Here is a 13,219-nt window from a genome sequence, read left to right as displayed (position 1 = left end):
TTGTCAAATTCCAGTAACCCTGAGAACTTAGACACTGCCTCCTGACAAAGATCTCCAAAGTGGATAGACCTCAGAGAAGAATAACGGTTGAGTTCTTCCAGAGAAACTGGACTATTGTCACAGAAAACCTGATGCCATCCACCACCCAGATCCCACACAGGCTGGAACATTGGGACAAGAATTGGTGACCCCACTGAAGATGCACTGAAGATCAAGAGTCTCTCTCTCTTTTACTGGACAACACGTAAGCTTCTTGGATCTTCCTGTAATTGCAGTGGGGGGAACGAAGGCCCAACACGACGGAGACCAAATTTCCTACCCGCCAGGCTGGGCACCAGAGTCTCAGAAGCAGATTTATTTTTACTGAAAAATGTGCAGTGATTTGCACATTTAAGTTGGTAGACAAAGAGACATACCCACAGCAACAAAGAGAAAGACGCAGTATACAAGAAACAGTAGCTGTAACCAGGAGAGTCAGCCAGGGAAGTCCTTGGGTGGTTACTGAGAAGAGGAACGGGTCCACTATGGGGCAGCAGAAGAAGGGCGCTGAGAAAACCAACTTAAAGCTGAGTGCCGTGTAAGAGACACGTTAATTAGAAGGGTTGAAAAATAAGGGCATAAAAGAAATAGGTTATCCAAGAAAAAGCAATTGGCCATGCCGGGAGTGGGGGGAGCTACATGAGAAACTAGAGTTCAATTAGGAAGCAAATTAACACGCAGCTTGAGTTAAAATAATTACGGTGGGGCAGCTGGGTGGCTCAGTTAGCTAAGGGTCTGACTCTTGATTTTGGCTCAGGTCATGATCTCACGGTTCCGGAGGTGGCACCCCACATCGGGCTCTGCGCTGACAGCATGGATCCTGCTTGGGATTCTCTCTCTCCTCTCTCTCTGTCCTTCCCCTGCTTTCGCACACGCACTCGTTCTCTCTCATTCTCAAAATAAACATTAAAACAAAAATAAAATACCTAATGGGATCTAAGCAAATAGAATCCATTTGACCTTAGTGAAAGGAGCAATCCCCTCTAAACAAATCAGAATCAAGACATGGGACCTATAGAGAAGGAAACATAATCTTAGCCCATCTTTTGGCCCAAAAGAGTGGTGATCATGTAAAAAGTTTGTTGACTAGGGTTGACCTCTGTACAAAACATGGGCACTTGATCATAGCTGTAGTATACATAGAAAGTGAATGTCAACACGTTAAAAAAAAAAAAATTAAAAATAAAAGGGGGCGCCTGGGTGGCTCAGTCGGTTAAGCGTTGGACTTCAGCTCAGCTCACGATCTCGCGGTCCGTGAGTTCGAGCCCCACGTTGGGCTGTGTGCTGACAGCTCAGAGCCTGGAGCCTGCTTCGGATTCTGTGTCTCCCTCTCTCTCTGCCCCTCCCCCGTTCATGCTCTGTCTCTCTCTGTGTCAAAAATAAATAAACGTTAAAATATTTAAAAAAATATAAAATTTCTAATACAATTTTGTCTGTAATTCAGAAAACTTTTCACACTCAGTTAGAAAGTATTTAGATGTTTATGAATAAAGAAAAATGTAATGCCAGTTTAAAAAGCAAAAAGAGGGGCACCTGGGTGGCTCAGTCGGTTAAACGGTCGACTTTGGCTCAAGTCACAATCTCATGGTCCGTGAGTTCGAGCCCCGCGTTGGGCTCTGTGCTGACGGCTCAGAGCCTGGAGCCTGCTTCGGATTCTGTCTCCCTCTCTCTCTGCCCCTCCCCTGCTCATACTCTGTCTCTCTCTCTCTCAAAAATAAATAAACACTACAATTTTCTTAAAAGGACTAACAAGAAATAAGGACATGTTTAGTATGAAAATCAAACAGGGGAATCATAAAAAAAGGAGGAGGAGGAGGAGAAGAAGAAAGAGGAGGAGGAGGAGGAGGAGAAGGAGAAGAAAAGAGTGCGCAAGAGGCAGAGAGAGGAACGATGTACACCAACAATGATGATGAGGAAACCAACATGGGCAAACAGGATGGAAACAACGGCAACAATCCAATGACTCAATGGGAACCCGCAGCTTCCTCTTTGGTGGAGTAAGTAAAGAGCACTAATCTGGGGGCACGTGGGTGGCTCAGTCGGTTAAGCGTCTGACTTCGGCTCAGGTCATGATCTCGCGGTTTGTGAGTTTGAGCCCCACGTCAGGCTCTGTGCCTGGAGCCTGCTTCAGATTCTGTGTCTGCTCTCCCCCTGCTCATGCTCTGTCTCTCTCTGTCTCTCAGTAATAAATAAATGTTAAAAAAAAAAATTTTTTTTTAAAGCAGGAAATAAATAATTTAAAAAAAAAAAAAAGAGCACTAATCTGGGGCAGCGTGCTTCTTGGAGGTCAGACAGGCCAGAGTAAACCAGAAGTGGTTATGAGTGAATACGCCTAGACCAACAGTAAAAACCACTTTTCTTCCCATGAGTGCTGTGGTCTACCACCGGAAGATGAAATCCACTGGAAACAGACATTAGACACTTACACTTATATTTCTTTCAGAGTGTAGCACACACTTAATTTCCATTTTCAGGTTGTAACTATTCCCCCAAACCACTGTATATTTTTATATTCCATTCTAATCCTTCCTAGATTGGTCTTTCCCTACTTTGTATTGTCTGTATAACCTGTATATTAGGTTAAGGTTTTTCATTTGCCAATGATAGAAAGAATCCTATTAAAAACTCCCAGAGAAAAATAAGTGTATAAGATGGCTGTTCATGCATTTCACAGAATCCAAGAAGGAGATGAACAAGCAGGTTTCCCTAAGTGTGAACCAAGAAAGCTTGGGGGGATCACAGACACAAGCGTATTCGGATCTTAAACCTAGGGTTCTGCGGTCAACAAGGTTTGATTCCTAAAACCAGGCCGTGTGTCCCACAGTTCATACTCCGAATCCTTGAGACAGACTTGGATTGTACAGCCTAGACCAAGTAGAGACAAAGGAAGAGAGAGTTGGGTATTCACAAACGTGATTACCAAGCTCTCGGTGGACAAATGCGAAAAGAAAAGAGACAGCAGAGAGCTAAGGAGGATAGCCCTGAACATCCCATCTCACCTCCGTGTTTCCCATTGCCCAAAGATCGTCTTAGAAAATATGCACAGCTTACGGTTCGCTTATTTACTTGGCTGTAGTGTATACTAGTCAGATTTTTGAGATGCCAGAAAGTGGACTGGAAAAGGTTAATCTTTCTACGACAGAGTCAGGTATCAAAATCCCAAAAGGTCAGCTAGGTGGGCCGAAAGTAGCAAGAAGCAACCGAGCATGAAGGAATATTAAAATTTGCATTTGTGGGGCACCTGGGTGGCTCAGTCAGTTAAGTGTCAGACTCTTGATTTGGGCCCGGGTCGTGACCTCACGGTTCGTGGGTTCAAGCCTCACGTCAGGCTCCATGTTGACAATGCAGAGCATGCTTGAGATTCTCTCTCTCCCTCTCTCCGTTCCTCCACCCCCAAAATAAATAAATAAACATTTATTTATTTTGTTTTTAACGTTTATTTATTTTTGAGACAGAGAGAGACAGAGCATGAACGGGGGAGGGTCAGAGAGAGAGGGAGACACAGAATCTGAAACAGGCTTCAGGCTCTGAGCCATCAGCACAGAGCCTGACGCAGGACTTGAACTCACAGACCGCGAGATCATGACCTGAGCCGAAGTCGGACGCTTAACCGACTGAGCCACCCTGGCGCCCCAATAAATAAACATTTAAAATACTAATAGTAATAATAATAAAATTTTTATTTGTGTCCAGAGATGTAATTGTCACAGTAAACAGTGCTTTGGGAAAACATCCTCAACACATCCAAGGCTCTGCTACCATACCTATTCACAATCGGGTTGACTTCATTTCCACTTCACAAGTGCCATGGAGATAGAGATTATAAAATATATAAACTCATAGAGCAGAAAACTACATAAAAATGATAAGGCAGAAAATTATTTTTATTATTCAATAAACACATATGTCATATTTACGTATTCTGAATCTATTCTGTCCTAGAAAAGACAAGCCTAATTAGATAAGTGAAAAGGCTCAGCTTAAGCCCCTGCACATCCGTATTATTAGCCAGTTGGACAAAGGCAGCATAAAATCTTTTTTTTTTTCTTTTAAAGAGAGAGAGAGAATGAGTGTTCAATCAGTAGAGGGAATGGCAGAGAGAATCTTAAGCAGGCTCGATGCCCAGTGTGGAAGCTGACATGGGACTCAACCCCACGACCCTGGGATCATGACCAGGGTTGAAATCAAGAGTTAGACACTCAACCAACTGAGCCACCCAGGTGCCCCAACATAAAATCTTTTAGGGAGTAATTAAACATTGTATCATACATCTCTTTAATGTGTGGCAATTTTATTTTATTGGATTTTACTGGAGAGTGGTCTAATTTTATCTTTATAATTCAATTAAAAAAAAAACCCTGTACATTATAACTATAAACACCAAATTATATGAAAACAAAGAAAAATCTTAATAAAACACATTGTTTCCTACATGTACCCACCCTGGCATTATGTTATAGATACCTCAAAATCTTTCGATTGGATCACTTTGCACAAAAGACAATTAAAATGTTTAAATAAGTAAGGATTCTTGGTTTAATCAAGCTACACCTTTCTCCTTATAAATTTTGTTTTGTATTTGATAACAAAGAATAAAATCAGTGATTTGCATCCCGAATATTCCCCCTTTTAAACCTCATAGGTACAAACTAAATTACAGAAACACCTCAATTTTAGAAGGCAAAAAAAACCCAAAATTGCATTTAAAAACAAAATTGCTTCAGGGTGCCGGGTGGCTCAGTCAGTTAAGCATCTGATTCTTGACTTGGGATCAGGTCATGATCTCACAGCTGGTGAGATCAAGCCCCCTGCTTGAAATTCTCTCTCTCCCTCTCTCTCTGCCCCTGCTTATGCCCTCTCTTGCTCTCAAAATAACTAAAGAAACTCTTAAAAATAAAATAAATTTTTAAAATTTTAAAAATTGCTTCATTCATGCATGGAAAGCCAATAAAACGGGGATTATTTTAGAGAATACTAAAAGTTTCTCTGAAAAATTCAAAAGCACAAGTTAGAGAAAATATTTACTTCACTTACTTAGTAAAAAGTTTTAGGTTTTGGCTATAAGACAGGCACTGTATAGAGATTTATACTGTATAGTCACTGCCATCAAGGGTCACCTAATCCAACATAAAAACTATTCCACTTGGAATCACTGTATTTCATAATCTCTATCCAGGAGCAGAGTCATTGTTAAAAACTATTAGGGGCGCCTGGGTGGCTCAGTCGGTTGAGCGTCCGACTTCGGCTCAGGTCATGATCTCGAGGTCCATGAGTTCAAGCCCCGCGATGGGCTCTGTGCTAACAGCTCAGAGCCGGGAGCCTGCTTCAGATTCTGTATCTCGCTCTCTCGCTGACCCTCCCCCGTTCATGCTCTGTCTCAAAAATAAATAAACATTAAAAAAAATTTTTTTTAAAACCTATTATACATTTTATTCTAAAATTTGTATATGTAAACCTTCTCTCCTCCTGAGTGGAGTGCCATGTGCACTGATGATTTTAAATAAGTTTTAGTATTTTAAAGGGAGAAATTAAAAAAATTTAAAAAATAATAAAATAAAATAAAAATAAAGAGAAATAATACTCATCTACTTATTTATCCATTCCAGAAATACAGATTGAGCTCTTATTTTTGCAAGGCAGAGCATTGCCTTAACTTTATAGAATTAAGTCCTGATACCTGTACTTGAAAACTTCATAGGCAATTCGTATTTACAATGTCCAAAAATGAGCTCTTGGTGTCCTGTCTGAAATAGTCTTATGCTGCAGGTCTCTTCATATCCGGAAAATTAAAGAAAAAAAAAAATTAACGGTAAATTGAAATCTTGTCATTCCTCAAGTCAAAAGCCTTCAATGGCTTTCTATCTCACCAAGAATAACGTTTAAAACTCCTCATCATGGCCTACAAAGTATCACATGATCTGGCCCCTCTACCTCAGGGACCTTCTCCCTGCAAACACATCCACTCACAGTGGCCTTTTATTTGAAGCAATCCTCAAGATTTAGAGTCTTTGTTTTCAACATGACTTAGCCTGGACCCTCCCCTCGGATATCTGCCTGGCTCAGTTTTTTTCTTCCTTGAAGGTGCCGCTCAAATGTCACTTTAACAGAGAGGCTTCCTAAGTAAGCGCCTATGTAAATCAGTATCCCTCCATTACCCTCTATTTCTTCATCCCGTTTTTATGTTTCTCCAAAGCACTTATCATATGATACAGGATGTATTTATTTGTTTAATTACTGTTTCATCCCATTCGAATATAATATGTGCGAGAACAGGAACTCTGATTTTTGGCTACTTTATACCCCCCAGGAGAAAACGTTCACATAACATGCAACATAGGTTTTCTGAATGAGCATTAGATGAGGCACAGGCTAGACATAGTTCGTATCAACAACACTTGTTTGTTTTCTGAATTACACATTAAATTCTGTATTGCCATACAAGCTTGAGCGTCCAAGCGCTGCAGCCTAAGTGAGTATTTGCCGAACAGATCACAAAATACTATTGTGGCAGTTACTTAGAAGTACCACCAAAAATTAATTTATCCAAAGGATACCGGTGTGCTGTTTCGAAGGGGCACATGCACCCCAATGTTTATAACAGCACTACGGACAATTGCCGAAGTATGGAAAAAGCCCAAATGTCCATTGACAGGTGAGTGGATAAGGAAGATGTGGTGTGTATATATATATATATATATATATATATATATATATATATATATACAATGGAGTATTACTCAGTAATCAAAAAGAATGAAGTCTTGCCATTTGCAACTACGTGGATGGAACTGGAGGGTATTATGCTAAGTGAAATTAGTCAGAGAAACACAAATATCATATCACTTCACTCATATGTGGAATTTAAGATACAAAACAGATGAACATAAGGGAAAGGAAGCAAAAAGAAAAACAGGGAGGTGGGCAAGACATAAGAGACTCCTAAATATAGAGAACAAAGTGAGGGTTGCTGGAGGGGTTGTGGGGGGAGGGATGGGCTAAATGAACAAGGGCATTAAGGAAGACACTTGTTGGGATGAACAATGGGTGTTATACGTAGGGGATGAATCACTGGATTCTATTCCTGAAATCATTATTGCACTACATGCTAAAGAACGTGGATGCAAGTTAAAAAATAAAATAAATAAATGAATACAAAGAAGTACCGCCAAAAATTAGTTGGAAAAACCCTGCATATCCTACAATTACCCCACTCTGAAGATTCACGATGGAGGTGGTCCCATAAAGAAGAGTCCTGAGATTCTTACATACATTCCTCTTAAGGTTGAATAAGACACCATTCTGAAATTAATTTGAATGGTGAACACTTTTTTCTTGGTACACCTGGTGATAACTGCATCCTTTAGAGCTGCCTTCAACAAACCACCAAAGTTTTGGTCATAAGGCCCAGGTTAGGCCATCAGTTTCCCAAGCAGTGAGAACTCACTGATACCCTGGTGAGCTCAGCTCTGAACTGCACTGATGGTTGCAGTGTTTCAAGAACCAACCTAAAAAAAAAAAGAAAAAAAAAAAAAAAAAGAACCAACCTAGCCCGTTCTGAATTGGTCAGGAAATTCACAAAGAAGAGTCAAGCAATCATCTTAGTAATTAAGTTAAAATTGCACGGGGACCATGACAACTAGATCATTTATATTGCAGACAGGCAGGCAAAAAGCTATCTTTAAAACGTGTTCACTTCCTCCCACCCACATGTGATCTGATTTCTTTGAAGTGAAATGTACCACTGTTCATTATATTCCAGATTGACCATGTGGGGAACTGAAGCCGTATTCTACTTTTGGTCATCTTCTGTATTCTCAGAAAACAAATGATATTAACAAGAGACTCTCCACAACTCTGAACGTCACTTGTAGTAAGAAAACGCATGACTCAGAGAAACCACACTGCCTTAAAAGAATCGCGTAATCATCTAATCATCTTGATGAGTTCTCATCATCTTGATTTATTTAAAACCCTCAGCCCCCGTCCACATAACAGATTGAAGTCTAAGCCTCTCCTTTCTTTTACTGTAATAATTATGAAAACAATTTTCTAGATGTGATTGTTCAGCATCCCCAGGGAGTGTTTCCAGGACTTTTATATGCTAACTCCATAGTTCACACCATTTCTCTTCTATTTCCTCCTATAAAAGAGGATAGCAGATTAGCACCTGTCTAAGATAGCAGTCATCATAAAATTATGGAGACTGGTGTTCGAGCTAAGGCCTGAAGATGGACAGGAATTTGCTGGACCTATTGGGCAAGACATCAACACTTTGGCATTATTTTTTTTCTTAATAGTAAAATGTACTTACGACGATACCTATTTCATACAGAAGTGACTCAAATGAAATAATGCATGTGAAGATCTTAGCATTTTCGCAACACTCATTAAGGGTTCAGTGTCACACTCACTCGGGTATCTAATATCTATTATATTGACTCCGGAGGCAAGAAAGATCCCATTTTCACAGCTTTTCACAGAAATAAGACCCAAAAAACTTAACACCAAGCACCACCAGCGTCTTTGTCACAGTTTACTGTATCAACTGTATCAACTCTCTTCAACTTGACACAGTCTCTGTGAATTTCAGCACAGAGATGGGAGACAGGAAGCGAAACAATTCATTCCCCAGGGAATAAAGGAGACTTCACTAGCTATGGGTCACCTGGAGACCACGCCTCCGATTTGGTTTTTACTGGCCCCAAGTTGAATGGCTGCATATGGCAACAAGAACAGAGGACTATATAGAATGCTAGGAACATCCCAATTTAATTAAATTACTTAATAAGCTTAATTTTACAGTATTAAGTAATTTTGGGGGGTGCTTGGGTGGCTCAGTCAGTTGGGCGTCTGACTCTTGATTTCAGCTCAGGTCGTGATCTCACCGTTGGTGGTTCCGAGCCCCACATCGGGTTCTGCACTGATAGTGCGGAGCCTGCTTGGGACTCTCTCTCTTCCTCTCCCTCTCTGCCCCTCCCCTGCTTGTGCTCTCTCTAAATAATTAATTAATTAACAAACTAATTTTTTTGAGGAAAGAGACTATGGAACTAAAAATAAAGTATTTTTGGGGCGCCTGGGTGGCACAGTCAGTTAAGCGTCCGACTTCAGCCAGGTCACGATCTGGCGGTCCGTGAGTTCGAGCCCCGCATCGGGCTCTGGGCTGATGGCTCAGAGGCTGGAGCCTGTTTCCGATTCTGTGTCTCCCTCTCTCTCTGCCCCTCCCCCGTTCATGCTCTGTCTCTCTCTGTCCCAAAAATAAATAAACGTTGAAAAAAAAATAAAAATAAAAAAAATAAAAATAAAAAATAAAAAATAAAAATAAAGTATTTTTAAATGCTCCAGAAAAAAAAGTATTTGGTCCTACATTTGCTGATAGCCTCTTTGCACAGAGTCCCAGAAAATCAGTCACACGGATGAATAACAAATCGCTTTCCGAAAACAATTTAAGCACAACTATTGTTGGATAAGTTTAGTGTAAGCGACAAAGGTGTGAAGAAAGGATTAATATGGTTATGCTAATAAAATACATTTGCATCACAATTTTAAAGTGCAGGGTCAGTCCTGAATTTGAGTTAAAAGTATGTATCCAGGACTCCATGGACAGTGGTGCAAAGGGACCCAGGGCCGGTGCTCCAGCCTGAGGGTTCATCTCGATGAATAACTTAAATGACCCCCCGGACTGGAATATCTGGCCTAATTTCAGGGCTGATGGAGGTAATGGAAGCAGATGAAATCACGCCCTGTTGGTTCCAATGCTGTGATTGGCTGCTTTTCATTGGATTTGGTCCAGGTAATCCCAGAAAGAGAAAAAGAGAGAGAAGGATACCGTCAGTGAATGACCGCTTTCCATCGGGATCTTGAAGCCAAGTACCACGCCGTGATCTCAGAAAGCAGGCATGCAGTCGCTCACTGGTCTGTGGAACTTGAAGAGGAGCAGAAGGAGAACGACAAGTTAATAAGAAGCCTGCATCCTCGGGGCGGGGGGGGGGGGGGGGGGCGGCAAGCTGATAGAAGAAGAGAAGCTTCTGAAAGAGGAACTGGTTCAGATTGTGCAAGAAAAGAGATAGTTGCAGCCCTTGAGCAGCGCTACCTGAGCTTCCTGGAAAGGGAAGGCAACTGGCAAAAGAGGGCCAGGTTTGTGCCGAAAGAGTCTGGCAGAGAGAGAGAGAGAGAGAGAGAGAGAGAGAGCACAAATGGGGGAGGGGCAGAGAGAGGGGGAGACACAGACTCCAGGCTCTGAGCTGTCAGCACAGAGCCTGATGTGGGGCTCGAACCCACGAACTGAGATCATGGACCTGAGTCAAAGTCCCACATTTAACCACTAAGCCACCCAGGCATCCCAAAGAGTCTGACGCTCCTAGGGAAAAACGGCGTGTACCGCAGCCTGCTCGCGTCTGGTGGCAGGTGGCTGGAAATACATGACTTCCTGGTCGGAGCCTCCGCTGACCCCATTAGTGCCGACCTGCTGGCCCACCCGACATACTGAAGCACCACGCATGTTATGGCGATGCCTAGAACACCAGCAAACCAGGATGGGAGACTCACGTGGCTGTATCTCAAATAGTGGCAACTGGTTGTTGAACTTGAACAAGGGTAAGAGAGTCGAGAAAGCCAGGCGAGAGAAGTAGGGCAAGAGTGAAGTCGAAGTCCTCGGCGCTGCGTTGCGGGTGGGTATCCACATTTGCTCATTTCCTCCAGCCATGCTCTGAGACCGACACAGGGTTTCTTCCTTGACCTTCTTCAGCGATTAAGGATTCAGTTTCTTAGGATAATTGTTTTTAAGCTGTAATATTTTAGTAAGCCAAACAGTATGACCTCATATCTTAGCTGTAGGGTAAGATTGTTTTTAAGAAAGTCAAATGTAGCATTGATCCTCACTGACAGTTTTCTGTTTTTATCACTCCCCGAATAAATAAATAAATAAATAATAAATAAAGTATTGATCCTCACTGAAAGTTTTCTGTTTGTTTTTATCACTCCCTAAACAGATTCTGTTTTCTCTTCAAATTACTTTTCTCTCTCCTAGAATTACTTTTAGAAGCCTTCAGGTAATGGAGAGAACTGCCTAAGGGTGACAACAGAAGATAGTAATATTATCGAGGTTTCATGGCGTCAGTGAAGGTGTCTCTCAACAAAGGGAGAGAAAGTGTTTCTTGTATCCGGTAGGGATTTGCCTTGTGTCTGTATTTAGTAAGTACATATTATTTATTAGCAATGACATGTAATAAAAAAGACTTACCATTTAAAATTTTTTTAAGTATATATCCATAACATATTAATTTTTAAAAATTAAAAAATTTTAAATCAGCTTCTTCCAGCTGAGCAATGACCATCCTTAACATGGTGACTGTAGTCTTGAAATGCTATTTTCCACTAAGAGAAAGCCAAGTTTCTCATAAAAACAGATGACTTCATGTCTGGGGGAAGGAATCTGGAATGAACCTCAAATCACTCCAAATAGCAAGGAAGTTATCAAAGACTTCCAAGATTGTGTCTGAAATACTCAGAAGTCAACTTGAAGAGTCTTTCTCTGGTCAAAAATAATATTATTTGATCTTTAATAAATCAAAAAATAATAAAAAAGAATTCCAATGTATTGCCCCCCATCCAATATTTAAATCCATGAGTTTATAATGGCATTATAAGAATTAATTGAGGGGCGCCTGGGTGGCTCAGTCAGTTGAGCGACCGACTTCAGCTCAGGTCATGATCTCACAGTTTGCAAGTTTGAGCCCCGCATCGGGCTCTGTGCTGACAGCTCAGAGCCTGGAGCCTGCTTCGGATTCTGTGTCTCCCTCTCTCTCTCTCTGCCCCTCCCCCTCTCATGCTCTGTCTCTCTCTGTCTCAGAAATAAATAAACATTTAAACAAATTAAAAAAAAAAAAAAAAGAATTAATTGAACGACCTTACCAGAGTTACAGAGAACAAATGCACTAATGTTTGATAATCGGTAAGTAAATTGAAAGAATCAAGTATATAACCTGCGTTTCTTAGATGAAATGTTACTGGTACAATAGTTGAGAGGAAGAATCTCTTATTAAAAGTATCCCAGCAGGTAAATGACAAGGAAATTATACAATCACAATATCAGCATTTTGGGACCCAGTGAATTAATGAATCTAGTCATCAAATACCCCACCAGTGGCCACCAGCATCACACAAAGAGAAAAACTGTAATGGAGTTATGTAGCTTCTGGTTAATGAAGTTCTTACTAATGAAAAGAAAAATAAGTCACAAGATGAATCATTTTGAACAGACTTTTGGCTGTTGAAAGGATTCAGAGCATAACAAAAGCTAGAGATAGAATTACATGTTAAGACAAATTACCATAACTTAAGAATACCAAAGGTAGGAGTATCTTAAAAGAGTCCAGAGAGGGGCGCCTGGGTGGCTCAGTCGGTTGAGCGTCCGACTTTAGCTCAGGTCATGATCTCACGGTCTGTGGGTTCAAGCCCCGCGTCAGGCTCTGGGCTGATGGCTCGGAGCCTGGAGCCTGCTTCCGATTCTGTGTCTCCCTCTCTCTCTGCCCCTCCCCTGTTCATGCTCTGTCTCTCTCTGTCTCAAAAATAAATAAATAAATAAATAAATAAATAAATACAAATTAGTAAACACAATAATCACAAGTATGAATCTGAGATTAAGAGTACCCACCACCATAAGACAAAAATACAACGTAACTTTTTAAAATAAGAAAACAGTTTGATTAATCTAATGAAAAGCAGGAAGCAATTGTTAAAAAGAAATAAAATGGAAACAGAGTACGCTGAAAATATGAAATAAGATGACAGTGATGTGTATAAAATAATCACAATAAATAGGAATGGGTTAAACTTACTATTTAAAAAAAAGAGACCAAAAAACAAAACAAAACAAAACAAAAAAAAAGAAACCTAGTTGGATCAAAGGCTGTTGTCTACAAGAGACATACAGAAAACAAGCAGAAAAATCAAAAACTTTGAAACAATGAAATGACATCAAAAACGAAACAAAGAAAAAAAGATAAAAGAAAAAAAAGATTCAAGCAATATGAACTAAAAGAAAGCTTGAGTATCAATTTGAAGTTCTAATAAAATAGAATTCAATGCAAAATAATATAAGTGAAGAAGAATATTACATATTGTTAAAAGGAACGATAAAAGAAGATTTAATCATAATAGTGGAGAGAGGTTAAAAATATAT

General features: G+C 40.4%; 1 protein-coding gene and 1 pseudogene across 1 annotated transcript in view; one reads left to right on the top strand and one right to left on the bottom strand.

Moving 5' to 3' along the window:
- Positions 1-9,962, bottom strand: part of CLEC4D (C-type lectin domain family 4 member D) — a 30,823-nt gene extending 20,861 nt beyond the window's left edge. The window contains exons 1-2 of the mRNA XM_086714163.1: positions 9,866-9,962; positions 5,753-5,809 (exon numbers count right to left, since the gene is read on the bottom strand). The gene's annotated coding sequence lies outside the window, so the exon portion shown is untranslated. The remainder of the gene's footprint in view (positions 1-5,752; positions 5,810-9,865) is intronic.
- Positions 9,690-10,525, top strand: LOC147579352 (coiled-coil domain-containing protein 127 pseudogene; annotated as a pseudogene).
- Positions 10,526-13,219: the final 2,694 nt, after the last annotated feature.

This window comes from Puma concolor, chromosome B4, assembly GCF_028749965.1.
Source record: "Puma concolor isolate L17-30 chromosome B4, mPumCon1.1.hap2, whole genome shotgun sequence".
NCBI lineage: Eukaryota > Metazoa > Chordata > Mammalia > Carnivora > Felidae > Puma > Puma concolor.
The sequence above is the reverse complement of the archived record's forward strand: the minus strand, read 5'-3'. Positions and strand labels throughout refer to the sequence as shown.